Source organism: Lissotriton helveticus, chromosome 6 (genome assembly GCF_964261635.1).
Source record: "Lissotriton helveticus chromosome 6, aLisHel1.1, whole genome shotgun sequence".
Lineage (NCBI taxonomy): Eukaryota > Metazoa > Chordata > Amphibia > Caudata > Salamandridae > Lissotriton > Lissotriton helveticus.
In genome coordinates, this window is record NC_136067.1 from 1,410,210,522 (window position 1) to 1,410,232,668 (window position 22,147).

Below are 22,147 nucleotides of genomic sequence, written 5' to 3' on the forward strand. Positions count from 1 at the left end.
CTGCGATTTCGGAAGGAAAGGGGCTCCGTTGGGGAAAACCCCAAAACATTATTTGTAAGACTCAAAATGGCCACGGACAAATGGCTTACGCCCACTACGAGTAGTAAGGAGGAAATACTGGACCGCATTTATTTGGAGCAGTTTCTGGAGGCCCTTCCATACGCCACACAAAAATGGCTGCGTCAGCATCATAGCTTAACAACCGCCCAAGCGGTCGAAATGGCCTCCTCCTTTGCTCGCGCACAACCAATAAGTTTCCCATTCGAGCAAGACAGAGAGAGGAAAATAGTTGTGCGACCTGCAAAAAATGTTTCTCGGGACAGAGAAATAACATGACCCCGCACCTGGAGAACAGAGAACAGCATCGCTTCAGGGCCACAATGCTTTGATTGTGGGCAATGGGGACACATTGCCAGGATGTGTCCGAGAAAAAGAAGCGAAGAAGAACCTATGGAGGTCGGCTACCTTCCCAAGGCTGTACTGTTCTCGGCAGAGATGGGTGGATCATTTAGAGTAAGTGTAAAAGCAAATGGACACTCTCTATTAGCTTTGCTAGACTCCGGCTGTCGCCAATCCGTGATCCGATCATCATATGTAAATCCAAAACAGTACATTTCTAAGGGGATGGTTAACATTAAATGTGTCCATGGGGATATCAGACCATACCCAATTGCCGACATTAGCATAGAGTCAACGGCAGGTACAACACCAGCGGTAAGGGTGGGGGTGATGGAAAATTTACCGGAAGATCTGATCATTGGAACTGATAACCCTGGCTTCTTGAATATGTTTAAAGACAAGCTGGCAACGCATGGACACTCCTATGAAAAAAATAAGGAGCTAAAAGAACGTCCCCAAAGGAATAGCCTTAGTTTTGTAAAACTAACTAAAAATGCAACGACTCCCACAAAGGGCTCAGCTAAAGCGGCAGGTTATGATTTATACAGCGCATACGACTATGTGATACCGAGTAGAGAGAAAGCGCTGATCAAAACGGACTTACAAATAGCAGTCCCCACAGGGTGCTATGGCAGGATCGCCCCTCGTTCAGGGTTAGCCGCTAAATACTTTATTGACGTTGGGGCAGGGGTTATCGACGAGGATTACAGGGGTAATGTGGTGATCCTCCTGTTTAATTTTGGACCAGAAACATTTCAGGTCACCAAAGGAGATCGAGTGGCACAACTTATTTGTGAAAGCATAACCCCTACGATATTGGAAGAAGTAAACCGGTTGGAGGACACGGACCGGGGATACGGAGGTTTTGGATCCACAGGGACGCGGAATGAACCGGTACATACGGTTCTTTCTCAAGACCCGTGGGTTTTAGATAAAAGTTTTAAATTTGCCCAAATTAGTGACCCAACTCTGTTCAATGCATGGGAACAGGCCCACCAAAGAGCTGTAAATTCTATAGATTTTCCCGGGTTCGTCGTACAGGATGAGCTATTGTATAGAATTGGAAAGGAGGGAGACTCTGCTCAGCTTCTAGTACCTGTTTCTTTTAGAGAGCAGGTCCTTTTTTTTGCGCACAGTCACATTGTTGCCGGCCACACCGGCGCTGAAAAAACAACTCAGAATATTCTCCGGCAATTTTTTTGGCCTGGGATTTATAAAGATACTGAGGCATATTGTCGGAAATGTGACGTATGCCAGAGGATGAATATGGTCAGGCCACCTGCCGTGCCTTTACAGCCGTTGCCGGTTATTGGGAAACCTTTCGAGCGGGTTGGCATGGACCTAATAGGTCCGTTACCCAAGACGAAAAAGGGGTTCCAACACATACTGGTCATGGTCGACTATGCCACGAGGTTTCCGGAGGCATTTCCTTTATCTGCAGCCAAATCTAAACAGGTGGGAGATAAAATGATTGAATTATTTAGTAGGGTTGGTTTCCCAAAGGAAATTTTAACGGACCAGGGTACTCCGTTCATTTCCAGGCTGATGAGGGAGATTTGTGATACGTTGGACACCCACCAGATCCGTACCTCTGTTTACCATCCCCAGACGGACGGACTGGTGGAACGTTACTACCGTACTCTGAAATCAACTCTTCGTAAGATGATGGAAGTCAGTGGGAGTGATTGGGATAAAATGTTACCACTGGCGTTATACGCCATCAGGGCGCAGAAACAGAGCAGTATGGGCGTCTCGGCTTTTGAACTTCTATACGGCCGTCAACCCCGTTCCTTGTTGGAAATGACCAGGGATGCATGGGTCAACGAAAATGGGGGGGAAATTGCTACAACCCTTGATTACGCCACAGCCCTAAAAACTAAACTGAGAAAGTTGAGGGATTTGGCGATGGATCATCTTATGGCTAGCCAGAATAGCCAAAAACGTGCGTATGACAGGGGTAAAAAGTGGAGACAGCTCAAGGTGGATGACTGGGCATTGGTTCTACTGCCTTCCTCCTCACACAAATTCAAGGCCGAATGGATGGGCCCATACAGAGTAGTCGCTGTCATTGGTCGCACTAGCTATAAACTGCAGATCGCTCCTAATAAACAACAGTCGTATCATATTAACCTTTTGAAAAAGTGGCTGGGCCCACCCCCTGCCGACATTCACTTGACAGAGGGATCAGGATCAGATAGATCGACCATTGAACTGCTGGTTCACAATGAGGAATTACAGACCCAACAACAGGTGGAACTGCGAAATACTCTGGCTAATTTTGGGGACGTGTTTTCGAGCCGCCCAGGGAGAACGTCTTTGGCTGAACATTGTATTGATACCCCACCTAACAAGAAAGTTAGGATTAAACCTTACAGAGTCCCCGAAGCCAGGAGAGCAGCCATTAAATCTGAAGTGGAAGAAATGCTTCGGTTGGGTGTAATTCGTCCATCCAAAAGTGATTGGTCCAGTTCTATTGTTATGGTCCATAAACCGGACGGCAGTCGGAGGTTTTGCATGGACTTTCGTGCTTTGAATGACATCTCGCTCTTCGATACATACCCCATTCCCAGAGTGGACGAATTAATAGAGAAACTGGGAAACGCTAAATACATATCTACCCTTGATTTAACTATGGGGTATTGGCAAGTTCCACTACGGCAAGAAGACATAAAAAAAACTGCATTCTCGACAGATGAGGGTCATTTTAAATTTACGGTACTACCGTTTGGCCTCCATGGGGCGCCGGCTACTTTTCAACGTTTGATGAACACTGTTCTGGCTGGGTTGACGGAGTTTACGTCTGCCTATCTGGACGACATTGTCATCTACAGTCCAGATTGGCTGACCCATCTCAGACATCTGTCCACAGTATTGCAGACGCTACGTAACGCTGGTCTTACGGTGAACGCTAAGAAATGTAAATTGGCCTTTCAAAAAGTCAAATACCTTGGTTATGTTCTGGGACATGGACTGATTGAGCCGCAAATTGAGAAAGTGAGGGCTATTGCCGACACTCCTTTCCCGTCGACTAGGAGGGAGCTGAGATCTTTTTTAGGTCTTGTTGGTTACTATCGGCGGTTTATCCCGCAGTTTGCGGATATAGCCGCGCCCCTTACCAATGCCCTAAAGGACAAAGGGAAGGCGTCTACGCCAGTGCGGCCTACGGAACTGATGCAAGGAGCTTTTCGCACGTTGAAGTCCATCATTACTTCAACCCCAGTGTTGTCTTCCCCTGATTTTTCTCGCCCTTTTTCGTTGCACACGGATGCATCGGATTACGGCATTGGAGCTGTGGTTTCCCAGATAGGGTGTGATGGGCATGACCACCCGATCCTGTACGTTAGCAGGAAACTCTTTCCCCGGGAATTAAAGTATGCCACTATAGAGAAAGAATGCCTCGCTATCAAATGGGCCGTTGAAAAACTGGCATACTACCTGGAAGGACGACATTTTGATCTCTTCACTGATCACGAACCACTACTGTGGATGGCCCGCAATAAAGCCAAAAACGCTAGAGTCCTACGCTGGTTTTTATCACTACAGCCTTACACTTTTTCCGTTCATCATCGTAAAGGCATTGATAATGTAGGGGTGGACTTTTTATCACGTCACCCACTCACCGATCGTGAGTGTCCGGAGGGGGAGGTATGTAACAACCTGGGGTCGTCACACACACAGGAAAGTAGTCAATATTCAAATGGACAACTGGCCACCACTACCTCTAACTCATTGTACCCTCTACAGAACATCGACACGGACGTGGACAATCAATCGGAACACTGGCCCTTTAATGCTGACTGGGAATACCAGTGGGAGGAGTCAAGACAGGACACGAAGACGTCTTATTCCAGGGAGAACGAATCAGGAGTGTGTTTATTCACCCGGAGGGAGGAGACTGAAGAGCGGAGCGGAGACAGAGCGAGAGACGGAGCAGAACGGAGTTGGGAAGCGAGTGACGAGGGAAGACCGGGAGTCGTTGAAGAGGAGGCGGAGGAGAAGCCAGGAGGCCACTGACACCACGAGTCGCCCAGCCATACACCCACGGGAGGTGTATGGCTCAGCCAGGTACGAGACAAACTCAGGGGCTGGGTCAAACGTAAAGCAGTTGGTACCGATTAAACCTGGGTTGTCCATACCCCGTCCTGGTGCACCCTTCCCTGAGCACTAAAAATCCCTCACGCCGGCAATAGTTTACGTGTGTGTCACCTATAGTTTGGTCCTCACTCCCTTACCCTTTCACGTAGTTGACATAGCGAACAGGCCACTGATACACATTATCTTTTCCCCTGTCTTTCCAACGAGCGGCAAGACGGAAACCGAAGAGCCTAGTCCGCGGAGAAGACCCGACAGGCAGCAGAGAGCAGCAGCGGCGGAATCTCGGATCAGGAAGACCGCAAGAAGCCGTTCTCCGAGGGCAAAGATAACAACCAAGAAGAAAAGCTCAGACTTGTTGTATACTAAAATAAAACCCACAAAAACTAAGATTAACGTGTTGCCTATTCCTCCCGCACCCGTAACAGCAACCCAGACAATTTCGCTATGCAAATCCCTCTCAAAGTAACGTTAAATGCCTCCCATATAGTTTCTACCTTCTATACAGTACCCTTATTGCGTTCAAAGAAGTCCAAAGTTTCCTCCCTGAGTTCCTCTTGAAAGACATTGTCAAGTAGCATAGTCGGTTGTAAGCACCAGCGAGATCTCGGTGGGCCCAAATCCTCCGCACTCAAGGTAAGCTGCACTGGTGCATGGTCCGAGTAGGTCCTAGCCAAGTGTTTCACTTCAGAGATAGCAGGGCACAGCCCCAGGGACAGAAATATGTAATCTAATCGCACCCAAGACGCGCATGCGCAGTAAAGTGTGTGCCCGCACGTGTAGTTGGGTGAAGGTGCCTCCAGGCATCTACCAGGTTATACTCCATGAGTGTGTTGTGTAGCTCAGCGAGCGCTTTTGTGTAATGGTAGGGGCCCGGGTGTGATCTGTCTACTGCAGGGTCACGTGACACGTTAAAATCTCCGCCCCCTACTACGTGGTCAGACCCGGTGTCCACAACATTGGCCCAGAGCTCAGCGAGAAAATTAGGGTCATCTGTATTCGGACCATAACAACATATTAAAGTGATCGATGCATGCCCCAGTCGTCCCCACACCACACAGTACCTCCCTTGTGTGTCATGTCTTTCTCCTGCCAAGATGAATGGTGTGCCCTTTTTAACAAGAATCGCAGTGCCCCTTGCATACGTTGAATACGAGGAAAATAATCTGTGCTCCACCCACCTACTAGCAAAGGTGTTATTTGGTTGTAGCTTGAAATGCGTTTCCTGCAGGAACGCGATGTGTATGCTATGCCTGTCCAGATATGACAACACATGCCGCCTCTTACGCGGGTCACCCAGCCCTCTCACGTTCCATGTTATAAAGTTCAGATCACTTACTGCCATGAATTGCATAGATCATAGTGGAAAAACCTTCTGCAAATCCTGCTGCCTTAAAAATGACCAACACCATCTTGTAATATATAGCTAGTATCAATTGATATGTAACGCTCAATTGTTCGCCACCCCGTCTGTGAGTCTGTACTACTATTGTGGCTAAGCATGAGCGGATTTTGCGAATTGGCAATCCGCAAACTTGCGCATTTACGGATTCGCAATCCGCAAAATCCGCGAACTCTCGCGAATTTGCGGATTTTTTTTTTTGTGTGTTTGCAAGGATTTCTGCCAGTTCGCGAGGGTTCTGTACCAGTTCGCAATTGCAAACTTACTTGTCGGCTCGCAACGGCCGCGACTATGTTGTTTCTACATCTGGTTCATCATCACAGGTTCACAGCACCCTCTGTTTCACCACTGCCACCCTCTGGTACACCCATGCCACCCTCTGGTACATCACTGCCACCCTCTGGTTGGTTTATCACTGTAGATTATGGGGGTGAAAAAAAGCAAGCACACCTGCCCTGCTTCAACTGACATGAATTAATTTGGGGTTGATTAATGTGTCACTGAATTTAAACTTCCAGTCTGGCTGGCACCTGCTTCCTTATCTGTAATTTGCTTTCTGTTGCAGTGCACTTTTTTTTCACAGGACCTTTGTGGCCTATAGTTGCAAGTAGGCAACTGAACTCTGAAGGGGCCCCTCAGGAAGCACTACAGGGAATGGTTACTAATGATAAGATTGAACTTTTGCACCTGCTGAGGGCTTTCAGTTTTGTCTGTATTTGCTTTCTGTTGCAGTGTAATTTTTTTAACAGGACCTTTGTTGTATACTTGTAGCTATTCTCTGAGCCTGCTGTGAGGGTCAGAGCAGGGTCATAGAATAGTTGCAAGTAGGCAAATGAACTCTGGAGGGGCCCCTCAGGATGCACTACAGGGAATGGTTACTAATGATAAGATTGAACTTTTGCACCTGCTGAGTGCTTTCAGTTTTGCAAAAATCCAAATATCCAGCAGCATCCACAATAAGTAATCCTTCCAGGTCAAGATCCAAATCAAAGTGACCAGCACATGAAGAAAGCACTGGGAGGAGCCTGGTGGACAGGAACAGGGAGTTGGAAACTGTGGGGCACTTCCTTCCTCCCACCCCCACCCCCCAAAATGGACTCCTTGCAAAGAAAAAGTGCAGGCAAATGTCAACCTGAGGAGTTATTCTGATAAAAATCATAATTTTCAAGGTTTATGCTGCCTGCTGGTGGATTTCTTGTGCGAAATTGCAAATTTTGCAATCTCGCAATTGCGAGATTGTCGCTGCCCGCCGCATCTACGTGTTCGCAAGTGTTTACTCCCGCGAAATTGTATAGTATTCTAGTTCGCAAGTGCGACCAAGCAAAAAATCCGCTTCGCACGGATTTTACGAATTTTCGGCAAGTTCGCGAGAGTTCGCGGATTGCGAATTTACCAAAAATCCGCAAAATCCGCGAGCGGAACGGATTTTTCGCCCATGCTTAATTGTGGCATGTACCGCTCCAGTGCATGACTTCCAAGTGCACCTCCTTACAACAGCCCCTCTCACATTACCCCCCCAAACAGCCCCCGACCCTCCCTCCTCTCCGGCGGAAACATTCCTGCCAGTTGATGTGTAATCAACAATTATCAATGCAGTGCAATAGCCTCCCGCCCCTCTACCACCCAAACCTCCCTTCACCCACTGAAGCAACCCCAACTTGCCAGAACACACTACCCACCCACCTCCCTCTTACCCCAACAACATTGTCACCCAGATGACACAATCCAACATAGGGGAATCCCCGTTGGGGGACAACTCTAGCTAGTCACACAGCCACGTTCCCCCCCTCAAGCCCTACGACCTGTGCGACCTTTGGGCTCAGTCCGAGGTGGGGAGGTGGGGCCTGGAATACATTACCTCCGGAATACTCTTTAACATCTTGGCCTTCCATTTATCAAGTGTCCCCAGTCTCGTTGCCATACTGCATACCACCAATATCATATGTCTATTTCTTTTAAATCAAGGTCTGGTCTGCAGTATTTGCACCTCAGTATTCCTCGTCCGTCTCCCGTGCGTTGTCTTGGTGCACAGAGCCCCGTCCACTTGCTCCACGCTGCGTTCGCTTCAGTGTTCGCAAATAGTCCTCCACCTGCTGCGGGTTCGTAAAGAAGCACTGTTTTCCCTGGTGCATCACCCGGAGTCGAGCGGGATACAACAATGCTTAGTCAATTTGTGCTGCCCGAAGTTTCTTTTTCACATCAATGAACTTACGTCTTTCCTCCTGTACCAGTGGAGTGAAGTCCGGGTATATTGAGAAGGATGCTCCATCAAACGTCAGATTTTGCTTGGTACGTGCTGCGCGCAGGGCCACATCTCGATCACGATAATTTAACAATCGCGCAATAATGGGCCTCGGCGGGTTTCCGGGTGTCGGCTTTGGTCCAAGAGACCGGTGGGCTCGCTCAACGGTGAACTGCGTGGAGAAGGGGTCAGTCCCAATGGAGGCCAGGAGCAGTTTTTCTATATAGTCCTCCATACGCCCAGTATTCGTGGACTCCGGCACACCGGTTACGCAAATATTATTACGTCTACTACGGGCTTCCAAATCCTCATTCTTCGCTGCAATTACCCGCAGTAGCTTATCCATTCTTGCAAGTTGCACCGCGTGACTAGCAGTGGTGTGATCATTGTCCGATATGCACCTCTCAGTCTCCTTAATCCTTTCTTCATGCAGGTCTATTTTGTGCACAATTGCATCCATTCTTGATGACATCCGATCCACTTTATCTACCACCGTAGCGAACCCCTGTCTCATTTCCTGTAATATCTGTTGTACATCCATGTCTGTAGGCGCCGTTCCGTTCCCTGCCATATCTGTCCTACTCGATTCACCATCCTCCAAATTAGGCTTCGGCCCTTTTTTCGCAGCGTCAAAGTGGAGTTTTGGCTGGCGGATGTCCGGATTCCCCATAGTGCCACGAAGTCAGGTTACTGCGACTCTATGTCCGTTCCGCGACGTCTGCTGCCCGCAGGCAATACAAAGTCTGTTCTCTGCGTCACCTCACTCCAGCAGCAGCCATATAATCAGCAAGCAAATGTCTGGCGCACGTCTGAAACGCACCTCTCAGGGCCCACCTCACCGCCAGCACCTGTCAGCTGGGATTGCATATGTAAGTGCCCACGCGCAGCGAGGTCACATCTCTGAACCTCCTTGCAGCTAATTCACAAGTCGTCTGCGATACAAGGCTCCAGTGATAACCTGACCACTTTCCCGCTTTCTTCGCGATAACCTCCTCTTTGTAATGTATTACGTCGCGGTTCTTTCAACTATCGCAGTACCCTGGTATGTACAGATCCACACCCAGTGCTAAAGTCTACACCCTGGACTCAGCCAGTCATGTCTCGCTGTCACGGTTCTCTCCCCACCAGGCTTCGGCACTTCACGTCGTCCCGACAGGTCTCCTGGTGCCGCCCTCGCTTGTCTCCGCTCGTCGCTGTGGGGGTCCGTCTTCACGCTCATTCAGCGCCGCAGCCTGCCGTCTAGTGTGCCTCCGCCCAGGCCTCTGCATGCGTTGTTCCCTGGCCCGGTTGCTATGCCGGGCTCCCAGCGGCTTCAGTCGCGTCACTGCTGTGCACCATTTCTCCACCGCGCAGCCTCACCGGGTTGCCTCCAGGGTTATGCGTGCAGTATTTCAGTGCTCTGCACGTTGCCCCAGAATCTGCAGTGGCTGGCAAAGGCGTACTCGATTCTATGGGCCTCTAAGGTCGACCACTTCCACTCACTATCCCATTCCCTCCAGAACCAGTACTTTGCCCCATTACTGATCATACCAGACTCCCATTTCCTACTTGATATGGATCGTACACTGACACTATGGGACCAATGGTGACCGGCACTGGAGGAGCATCCGTAGCCTGGTAACCGTGTTAGCTCCACCTGTCTCCGCACTCTTCAGTGGCTGTGCTCCCATTCCCTCTGTTATTGTGGAAATCCTTCATTTTACTCCTACACTCAAGTTTGTCTGTGGTTCCCAAATTTCCTCTGTAAGAGCTCCCATTCCCTCTTCCGAATTTGGGTTATATGGAGGTGGATGCTCTGCCAGTAACCTTTCCAAAAGACTGCCATCTGTGTCCCTATCATCTTCCTCTTCTCTTCTGAGCATTTCCCACTTTTACTAGCAATGGGAACAATCTATCTCCCTCAATGGTGTCTACCCTTCTTCTCTTCGCCAATGCATCCCATCATGCATCTTGAAATGTCCTGATCAACTTCTTCACCCTTTTCTGACTTCGATTCCTTTTTCTTGCTGGCGCTGCTCTCATCCATGCATCTAACGCTTCGAACTGTGTTGGTCTGGGTAAAGGTCGTAATGCAGCTATCAAACCTGAATGAACCATAACGTGGGAAAGCCAAATCTCCCTCCTTTTCGGTAATCTTTTGCCAATTCTGAAGCCAAATTATAGTATGGAACCCTACGTTCATAGCCATGTAATGAGCTGGGGTATCCTTGGGCGGTGTTTCTTACCCCACTTGAGTAACCACTCCTCTACCTCCCCAACAAAGATCTTGCAGTACCTTAAAACATTTCATAATGGAATCAACTCTTTTACTCACAATATTATCGTTTAATTCCTGATGTCAATTCACCAATACCAGCGCATCTTTACACCAACCAACCTATCACAGCGCGGCACACTTCAACGTCACTCTTCCTCCTCACTCAGCAGTTCCCCTTCACAATTCGTCCTGAACACTCTCACACATCTCACTCATACAGCAAGTAACTGTCTGTCCACCATACGACCGGACAGTCACTTGATCGACTGTCTGTCCACCAAAAAAACGGACAGTCGCTCGAAATTGTCTACCTCAATCTGACAATTGTCTGTCCGCGAAACGACCAGACAACTACCCTTGACCATCTGCCCACAAACAGCCGGACGGTGACATAAATTTGATAGGATCTAATTACTCGATTTTATACACACAGTAACCCACGACCTGCGTTGGTTACTCAAACATTCACTCTCTTGTTCCCTATCTCAGGTGGGCTTGTCGATGACGTCTCACGACTCCCACAATCAATGGCTGACAATTACGGCTCTGGGTGTCTTCCACACCACTACTTATCTATTCCGGGATCTTAGGCTACTCATTTAGCCTGACATAAAAAATCACATGGACTGTGCACGCTCACAGTCTGAAACCATAATCACTCAACTTTCATTCCAACTCTGCAAGACATCACACAATCAAATCATCACCGCAATCTAACATCCCGATTCATACTCACTCCTCCACGAACTACTGTTTCTGCCGCACCGTCACTCTCTGTCGGTCTCCGCTAAACGCCGATGTCCTCCTGTCTCGATCCTCTGGACAACCATCTCTTGGGCTCTATAGGATTTTAACTAACCTTTCCCTATCTACTCCCCTTACTACAGAAGTAACCGTCCTCTTGCTACCAACTGATGAGGTCGGAGATCTGCGACCAAATTTAACTAGGAACCCTGGGCCTATGAATCTTTATTACCTGCTGAGAAGTGTAAAGGGGAGAGACAACTCATTTCAGTCAATTTAACAGTCAAAAATAACTATTGCTCAAATGATCACAGACTCCGAACTCCCGCTTAGGGATTTATTAAAAGCCAAAACAACTGAATATACAAGCACCTCAAGACAAGGTTATAAAAATACATGGGAACTAATACAAATCCATACCTACGAATGAGTCTAATCTGATAAATCATGAAGAGAATAAAAAGTTCTAAGAACAAGACACAAGCAAGAACTGCTCCAATATTCAAGTCAGACTTCATCTGTGGCTGAAAAGTAGAAAGACTGTCCCTGCTCTATCACTAAGGTGACATCCCTACTTAACATTTCCCAGAAAAAGTCAGTTAAAGGTGTCAGCTCGTGAAGACTTACTAAGAAGTACATTCACAGAGAAATTCAGGTAGCCAAAGCTACAGAGCTCGTTCTAAGATGCTCTTTTCAGATCGATCTCCTCACCCCATCTCCTAACTCAACCCCGGGGCCCTGTCCCTAATACAAAATGCAAAAATGTAAAACATGCCCACAGATCACCTCATGCTAACAGACAGCTCTCCTAGGTAGTTTTCCACCGTCTTTTCCAAGTGTAGTCCAATGACCTTGGTTCCCAGGCCTCCCCAAAGAGAAAGAACACCTGCTCCCAATTACCGACCTTCTGTTTACAAAGTATCACTTCTCCTCCATGCCTAATTCCTAAAACAAAAGGCATTAGTTTTAACTAACAAAGGCTGCTTCTTCACCTGCAGCCGAAACTTGAGAACAGAACATCCTTGCATACACATGAAATTAGCTGTCTTCTTCTAAATGCGAGAGCCTACCAGGGAAATTACATTTTCAAACTTACACAATTCGGCCAACATAAGAATAAACAAATAGGCCTTTCATAAACACAACATGAACATTTTGTTTAGGCCTTTATTCATCAAATTATACACTCCTGTTAATATTGCTTTACGTTGTAAACATCTACAATTGTTACACGTTGAGCATAACTCATTATTTCTTTGAGCAATCTTCATCATGGTGCACATTTAAATCAAAATGCATTAGATTACGCGTAAGCTTTTCGTTAGGCAAATACAGTATACTAAAAGTTACAATTTCACATATAAATGCCATTTCATTTCTCTTCTCTATGACACAGAATACTTTTCTATTCCTTTACTTGCACATTTTTGTTATGGCAAAACAATTCTACTAATTAAAGTTAATACAACACAAGAATATATGTGGATGCAGACTATCCATGATTATGATGCACCCCTAAAATTTTAGAGCAGCATTGCGTTCCATCACAACTAATTCACTTGACGTGTTAGTGAAGAATGCATGTCTGCATCTAAATAGCTATGATTACGGCACAAAGACACATGCATGAACAGATCACTGTAAACACACCAAATTTGCAGACACCATGTCTAAAACAGCCAAATATGGACATCATCACATCATTATTCTCACAACATTTGGTCTAAAAGAAGGAAAAAAACAAAGAAATACCATGGAAAAACCACAATTCACAACCAAAATGTCCTTACACTCTGGCTCGGCGAGAAAAACCATGCTGCTAAACTGAATATAAGCGTGCCCACCTACCCATGGTTGTACATGTGAAGCCACACTGTCATAAATGTACATCTCCCTCGAATTCACTCAGAAAGCATCATTATAAATACATTTACACTGAGATTTCACTTTTTGTCTATCAGAAGGTACTCAGAACAAAGAAATTTCATGTACATAAACACACAAATTGGATGGTAATCCACCAGAAGTAACCATATCACTATTCTTTTTAGGTCCAGTAGATGTTTCAGAAATGTAAGTCTGAGTTCAACACTGAAAGCTATGCCTCCAAAAGTCAACAACCTTCAGTGTAAGCAGGCAGTGGATTGCCATTAAAAGTAGGGGATTCAGCATCAACGGGTTTTAGCATTGTGATGGAGCCTCTGTGGCGGTTGGTTTTAGGTAGGAAGTTAGGAGCAGTTCAACTTTTGCAGCCTGGAAGTCTTTGTCTACCAGATCTCCTTTGACAGCAGCATAAATGAAACTTCAACTGCTTACAAAGGAAGTTTTCGGCATCAATGGATTACAACGTTGAGAAGAGAACACAGCAGGAGGAGTGGAGAAACGAGTGAGCCCAATTGGTGATGCACCCTCAGCAGATCAGGTGGCAAATTGGTCCTGGTCCCTCGGCCGTTCTCCAGACAAAAAGGTTACAAAAAGTAAGTTCCAGTTTTTTGGTTTAGACAGGAACAGTACACTCTGACACCAGCTAAGGGTTCCATGACCCCAGTAACAACACTTATCGGGAGTGACTCCAGCAGAAGCCACCTTCAGTCCAGGGTCAGTCCAGTTGGAATTTGTCACTTAATCTCCACCAGGAAAATGAACTTTTTGCTGTGTTTGTGTTCCTGTAGCTTACCAGGAGGTCCACTAAATTACCCAAGTAGTCCACTTCTTTGTCCTGGGTACAGATGGCTGCAGGTCCACATCTTCTAACTGGTCTCAACAGCAAGTGTAGTTTTTCTTTTGTCTTACACAAGTCCAGTAGTGTTCTGAAGATGGTGCCTATGGGTGGCACATGCTATATCACACATTTATGCCAAGTACTAGCCTGTGGGTGCGGATGACTCCTTGGCCCTGCCTAACCAGCAGGGAGAAGTTCTGAGGGATAACCTTACCCACTTTTACCGCAGTTCCAGTGTGCTTTTCTGCAAACATTGGGACAGTGCCCCTCCGTACCTAAATCCAACATGGCCGAACCTTTCTTTCCCTGCACAGAGCTTTTGTGCCCACCCTAGAGGGGTAAACGCCCAAAATATCGAAGTCGAAATATCGACAGGGCAGAATATCGAATCCAAAATATAGAGAGGACAGAATATCGAATTACCAAAATATAGTTGGTCAGAATATTGAAATTGAGGTAGGAAATATCGAATTCCAAAATATCTAATTTAAAATATCGTTTTCCATAATATCTCATTTTTTTGGTGTTATGTAAGGTAGTATATGTGTTAAAATGATATGTTATTTTTGTAATGTATGTTTAATTTTTTTAAAGTAATGAATGTTATGTAATTTTGCGTAATTTAATTCCGCAGCGGGTTGTGGGTTTATAGGGGAATAGGGTGGGAAGTAATTTATTTTTAGTAAATTAAATAATAATTTTAATGAATTATTAAATATTTTTTATGTAATTTTGTGTTTTAGTTCTGTAGCGGGTTTTGGGTTTATAGGGGAAAAGGGTGGGTAGTAATTTAATTGTAATACAATTAAAAAAATGTTTTATTTATATGTATTGATAATTAATTCAGTGATAATTAATTATTACATGGTAATTAATTGTTATTAATTGATAATTCATTTTTATTAATTGATTAATTGATAATTATGTTAATTGTATTAATGTATTATTTGGAGTGGGTTGTGGGTTTAAAGGGGAATAGGGTGGGAAGTAATTTATTTGTAATTAAGTAAATATTTATTTGTATTTCTATTTATTTTTAATTAATTTATTGTTAATTAAATAGTGATTGGTAATTAATTTTCATTACTTGATCAATTGATAATTATGTTAATTGTATTAATTTATTATTTGGAGCGGGTTGCGGGTTTATAGGGGAATAGGGTGGAAAGTAATGTAATTGTAATTAAGTAAATATTTATTTATATTTCTATTTATTGATAATGAATTTATTGTTAACTAAATATTAATCAGTAATTAATTTTCAATAATTGGTAAATAATTGTAATTGAATTTTTATTGGTATTGATAATTAATTAATTTTAATATTAAATCATTACTTTCCCTACTGGTGCACTCTCTGGAGAGGGAATAGTATTTTTTACCCTCCCACTATCCAACGCTTTCCCTACTCTTGCACTCTCTGGAGTGGGAATAGTAATTTTTACCCCTACGCTATCCAACGCTTTCCCTACTGTTGCACTCACTGGAGTAGGAATACTAATTTTTAGCCACCCGCTATCCAACACTTTCCCTACTGTTGCACTCTCTGGAGTGGGAATAGTAATTTTTACCCTCCCGCTATCCAACGCTTTCCCTACTGTTGCACACTCTGGAGTGAGAATAGTAATTTTTACCCCTACGTTATCCAACGCTTTCCCTACTGTTGCACTCTCTGGAGTGGGAATAGTCATTTTTACCCCTATGCTATCCAACGCTTTTTCTACTGTTGCACTCACTGGAGTGGGAATAGTCATTTTCACCCTTACGCTATCCAACACTTAGTGTGACTACTAATTTTATTTCCTTAGCTATGTAATGTATTTTATGGTGTTATATTTAATGTAGTGTAAATTATTACTTAATATAAAAAGTATTACTTTAATTATTTTAATTATTATATATTATTTGTTTTTATATTTATATAATAGGTTTATTTATATATATATATGTGTAAATATATTTTTAATAATGTTTCAAATACTTTATATTTAAGATTAATAATTATTTTGTAATATAATTAAGTAAATATATGTTTTAAAAAATTATGTTTTTTTACATTACATTTATTATTTTTACATGTTAAGCTTTTTTACATTATTTTAAGTATGTTTTATTTAATTGTGTTTAATATTCAATTACTTCTATATAATTTTTAATACATTTAAAAAATGTGATATTTTAATTAACTATATTTTAACTATTGATATGTTTTACACGATATTTTAGTACTTACCTGTTTGTACATAGGGATTCTATATTCTGTACTTCGATATTTTGGAGTCAATATTTTGGGCATTCTATATTATGTCCCTCGATATTTAGTCACTGAACCCCCTAGAGGGTTGGTCAGGGAAATAAGCAACCCTCGTCTGTGATCACATCTGCTCTTGAGATACCAGGTGACACTTGACAGCTGTCACACTGGCTCCTGTGTTTCGAAGAGCCTCCACCTTATGGCCATTGATGGTCACCCACTGCCCATATTTTTTAGTGCTGTTGGGCAGTTGGGGCCCTGGGACCACCTCACAGTCTCCTTAAGAGACAAGGGACATCTCTGCGGGACCCCACCCACCTTGGACACCAATCTCCTCCCCCAAGGCTACACTCGCCATCTGCCGGGGTGGAGCACCAGTGGGTGCTGCTTTTCCACATAGGCGGCACATGGGGTCATTCGTCTTATGACCCAGATCCCCACATTTGTAACATTTCAGGGGATCCTGGTGAACAGGATTACCTGTTGGGCCCCTTGCTTCCTCTCAGGGGGAGGCTGGGAACCTTTCATTTGGTTCCCTTGGGAATTACTTTGGGCCCTGTATGGACCTCCTTCTGTTTACCCTTGTCCCCCACTCTTCTGCTGGTAATCCTGCCCACCTTTGGCTGAGTCTCCCATGTGACCCTTGTGGACCCAGCTGCTCACCCAGCGGTCCGCCTCCTAAGCAAGCTTCCTAGGATTAGTCAGCCTGCTATCAATCAGGTGCTGGCACAGCTCTGGAAAACAATTACTGGACAAGTGCTCCCATGCAATTAAATCAAAGAGAGCTTGAAAATCATTAACTTTGCTGCCCTTCACCCAACCATCCAATGCTATGCAAAAAAAGTGGCGTATTCCACCCAGGTACTGCTTTCGTATCTTCTTGCAATTCCTGAACCTCTGCCTATAGAGTTCAGGGGTCAAACCAAACCTAGTCATTAATGCATTCTGTGGCTATAAGAATTATGGACTTCAGCAGGCAAGTCTAACAGTGTGTCCCGCCCCTCACTAAGGAACCGCCCCCACAACCCCGCTCCCCAATCTCTCTCAGGGACCCGGTGGGAAGACATGGCTACCTCGTAGGCTCTGAACCACTGCCCAATATCATCATTCTTATAAAATTCCTTTACCACATCCTTAGTAATATACACTCTAGCTTCCACAGGCACTGACAGTGTGCTGCCATCAGCGGGAGTAATCTCTGAGCTTTTTGCCTTTAAATCCAACTCCCTCAAAACCTTTTCATGATCCAACTGCATTTTCTTTTCCTCTAGGAAAAACATTAACATGTCTTTACCCATCATGCACTCTGCCTTATTGGCATTAATGCCTAATTAAGGGTCACTTATTAACATTTAAAAGAAGGGTTTAGGCATGTCAAAAGTTGTTTTAAAACTGCTCAAACAGGCTACAGTAGTAGGCCTACAGTCATGTTTTTCACGGTCACTCTACTGGTGATACAATGCGTGCTGCAGTCCACTGGTGACTTTTGCTTTACAGGCACGGAGTATAGTTGGAAACACATACTAAGGATTTATAGGTAAGACAAATATCTGAATTAGGAGTATAGCCAATTTCAACATGTTTTAGTGTCAGAGAAAATACACTGAACACTTTATAGCTGTGCCTCAGTGTGCAGAGTCTAAAAACAAGCAGAACAATCTAGCAAATAGTTGGGGTGAACACTGGAAAGGGGACATTTTCTGCACAAGCCCCATCTAAAAAGGCAATGAGCAGCAGCCATCCCATGGAAGATTTTCCTGATTTTCAGCAGAGATTAGGTGGAAATACCCTTTGCCTTAGCAGAGGCAATTCCAACCTCCCATGCACCTCTCATTTCCACTCACTATGGAAAGATGGCCCACCTCAACAGTGTTTTAGGCTTACCCTTAAATTCTGCTTTGACATGACTGTTACTCTGTCAAGCTCAGTCTTAGCCACTGCCATGGTCAATGGAAATCCTTCTCATCTGTATACTCCACCTGGGACAAAGTTAACCCTACCCATCTCACCCCAGCGGTGAGCATCACCACCATGGCCAACAAGGTGATGTGGCCCATTTTGCCACCCAAGTTGGGCATCTTTCTGCAAGTGAGCATGAGTGTTGTCCCAAAGAAAAGTAGCCAGGAGAGACCAGTGAGAGCTGTCAATGTTAGGAACCAGGCCTCTACCCATCCACTGACAGGTGGAAGTTCCAGTCTGGTTCTTATATTAGGCCACGCTTTCTGCGATTGAGGTGACAAGGTGGCCCCCACTTGCTCCTGAGATCCATTTGGCCTCTTAGTTTTTTCAGAGTGTGGGGCTATACCCTCAGATTACACACACCCTCTTTCCACTCTCACATCTCACAAGATGCAGACTAGGGGTAGGTGAGGCCTCCTCACATTCTGAGGATATTAAGGCCACAGGATGGACAGATTCCCGCCCCTGGACATTCCTTACCTTAATATTTTCTCCTGGCAGACACTGATCTAAAGAAATCAGCTTGCCAGCATCATGGTCAGGCTGGCACATGCTTCCCTCCGAGCAGTTACAAGGACTTCATTCACTATAATCCTGTGAAAGTGATTCCTACTACCCTCCAGCTTACCTTCTGGGTCAACTTCCCATCTAAAAGCTATTAAGGGCTCCTCTGAGTATTTCTACCCAAGACTATACTTGTCAATCCTGTGGAGTGCCCATCCATGTAACCTTTTTCCGGTTGAACTAAGTATCTCCCATTATGTGCCCTGGCTGCTGTCAGTCAAAGCCCTTACCCATATCAAAAGGCTTCTTTCCCCCTGGGTTCCCATTTACCAACTTGTCAAGAGTGTGTTGCCATTCTTTCCCCTGGTTGGATGTTTTGAGCTCTAAGGAGGTTTTATTTGGGGGGGGGGTTGTTGCCCCCTTCTTTCCCTTGTATGTCCTCCCTGTGCTTTCTTGGGATTACCCCTCTGGGATATTTTGGCCACCCTAGTACAGAACCACACATCAGCTGTACTTCTAAGCTTTCTGGGCTCAGCCAGTTTAAAGACCAATCGATACTGGTGTTCCTCTGAAGAACAATTGCTCAAGAAGTGCTCTTACATATTCTATGAACCAAATTCTATAGACTCATACCTCCAGTTCTTTTATTGCGATGCCCATAATATCTTCCCATGTTTGTTGTGATTCTTTATGTGTCCTGAATTTCTTCATGTGGAAGTATGCCTCAATTATCCCTCTTCTAGGGTCAGGAGTGTGTCTCTCCGATGTGTAGGTACTAACTCCCACAAAAATTCTCCTGAGTGCTTCCAGTCCACCCTGTGCATTCTTAATGCTCTTTCATAGGAGGCAAATCATTTGACAATATCACCCCCCCACAAAGCTGGAACTGACTTTGTAGGCAAGTGAGGGGGGTGTAGCACCCCTGCAGACACCGCAGCATTGCTGTCAGTATAGCCACCGGATGTTAGGGCTAATCCAGCCTTTACTCTTCTAAGGACAGTTTATTTTCCTCTGATGCAATCATCTACTCTTCCAGAGCTAGGATAACCACCTTGACTTACAAGTCCCTCCCTGACTACTTGCCGTGAAACTCCATCTGGCAAAGTGCCAGTTGTGAGGGACTCAGGGTCTGATTTAGATCTTCGTGGGCAGAGGTCCCAAGTACTTCATTTAGCTTAAAAAATCCTGTTTTCCCTAAAGCGAACAAGATTATGCAGGCTATATTTCCATCAGCGTCAACAGAGTGTTTCCCGCCAAGTACACTGGTCACCGCTGCCACACAGCAGACCCCTCTGCTGGTGAATAGTACTCTGTCATAATCAGGGTGGCGGGGATGCACTGATCCTATTTAGAATTCAGTTATACTGGCGGTGTTCTAGTGGCGGGTTGCTGACAGAGTGATTCCATAGAGGGGTGCGTTTTGGCTATATGTTTGCACCCACATACCACACAATAAAAAACATTCCATTTCAGACCATGGTTCCTTGACATTCCACAGCAGCACAACATTGTCCCACAGTGATTTATCACTCCTCAAGTCAGGTTTTTCTTTGCTTTCTGTGTCACTTGTTTATTTTGTCTCTTTTGTTATTAATTATGTGCTATTTCGTTACCATCATTTAAGTTTATAATTTCATAATGCCAGTGACCAGAAGTCCACAATTTACTGAGGTAGAATTGTCAGTCATGGTGGATGAATTCATAAGAGTAGTGCCTCAATTTTTTTGGAGCCCTAGACCAAAGTACATTCCTATCTCAGAAAAGGGAAATGTGGGCCATAATAGTTGACAGAGTGAATGATGTAGCAAACAACTTGCACACACAGGAAGAAATTAGGATGAGATGTAAAGGCGAGACTCCATGTGGTGGCTGCAACACCCAGTTCGAGCCGAGTCCCTGGGTAGCTGTTGCCGCTTCGGTAACATACCGGGAATGATCGTGCTCCTCCCACCAGCGGCTTCCATAAAGCTGTGCTACAGCTGGGACAATCTGGGCGAGCCTCGCTGGAACCAAACGTGTGCACCAGCCCTGCTGAGGAGAGGCCTCCCATACCCGGAGCAGCCGTGCGCGTCCTCTGACCATCTCCGGCACCCCCAGAGCATCAAACTGAGATATCGCTGCCCATGTCTGCCATTAGGGAGAGCCTCGCAACGTATGCATCAGCCCTGATCACAGATGTAGGGAAACCCCTCGCTGTCCAGACAGCAGGAGCTAGTTGAATAGCGAATTGTATAGTTGCACAGTACAGTTGTTATACAGTTGTATACCAAAATGTATTGCCCCAGCCATTTTGAATGCAGGGCTGCTCCTCCTTATTGCCTCGATTCTACTCCCTACAAAAATGGCAGCAACTGCCAATGGCAATGGAAAGAGGACTGCGCTATAAAAACAAACAAGGGACGACAGCTGCAATCTGAGCCAGGCTCGACAAGGTGGCAGCCATCTTGGAATGGCTCTGACCATCTATATTCTTCAATGAAAGACTTATTGGATTCGCAATAAGTACAGGGAATTACTTGTAACCATAGGCCCTAGCCAATTCTCAACATCTATATCCTCTGAGGATACTATCCAAATGGTCACAGACATAAGGAAATCGAGGATAGTAAAGACGCCAGCAGGGAATACAGTAAGACTCGTTGAAATTTTGAAAAAGGCAGTGGACTAAAGGATACATCAAAGTGGGTGTCACTACTACAGGACCACCCCAGAGTGTTGTTTATCGCTGTTGCTAATTATGGCCGAAATCAATTTAAAATCAGCAACCAGTAACTCCCACATCGTAATGTACCCACCTAGCCTATCTAAGAAGGCAGCCAAAAAATTAAAACACAATTTAATTAGAAAAACCCCAGATACGCTGATCTCTGACCCTACCTTCAATATAAAAAAGGCAATATTGTAAATGGCTTGATATTTTTCACCAGAAAAACTGCAAAATGGCACACTGCCATGACGAAGATGCTCAACATAAACAATATAAGCAATATCCCACATAGTACTAAAATATTAATCGTCCCTTCACTAAGATTAAGAGCTGAACTATGCATAACTATATACAAGAACCGCATTGTGCCTATACAAGCAGCCAACAATGAGTTGAATAAATTTGACAACTTTTTGGCAATCTAGATTGTGTAGATAACATAAGCTCCCAACAACAACTGATCACACAAGCAGTCACCCAGTCTACCACCAACACAACCCCCATAGACATCATAATATCAGAAGACCCCCAACAGTCAGAACCTACAACTATGTCAAGAAACACCCTTGACATTAACTTTACAGATCTAAGAGAAGAATCACTACAATACGCTAATATTGTACCCACACCATTACATCGAAAAAGGTCCGTACCTCTCCCCCAGGATATGAATACTCCCACACATAGGCCACTTAGTAGGAACCCCCATCCTGCAATAAAGGGCAGGAAGGCTAACCCTCCTTCCAAAACCCTCACTACGACAGTACCAATAGCTTCTGCTTCCATATGAAACTTGTGTCCTCCTAGCTTGAACAAAAGATCACAGGACAAATGGAGATCACCACATATCACACAGGGGAGGCTA

At 44.9% G+C, this 22,147-nt stretch overlaps 1 protein-coding gene across 2 annotated transcripts in view; it reads right to left on the bottom strand.

The window, feature by feature from the left end:
• The window catches only part of LOC144761771 (uncharacterized), a 995,952-nt gene that overhangs the window by 968,042 nt on the left and 5,763 nt on the right, over positions 1 to 22,147 (bottom strand). The window lies entirely within an intron of this gene.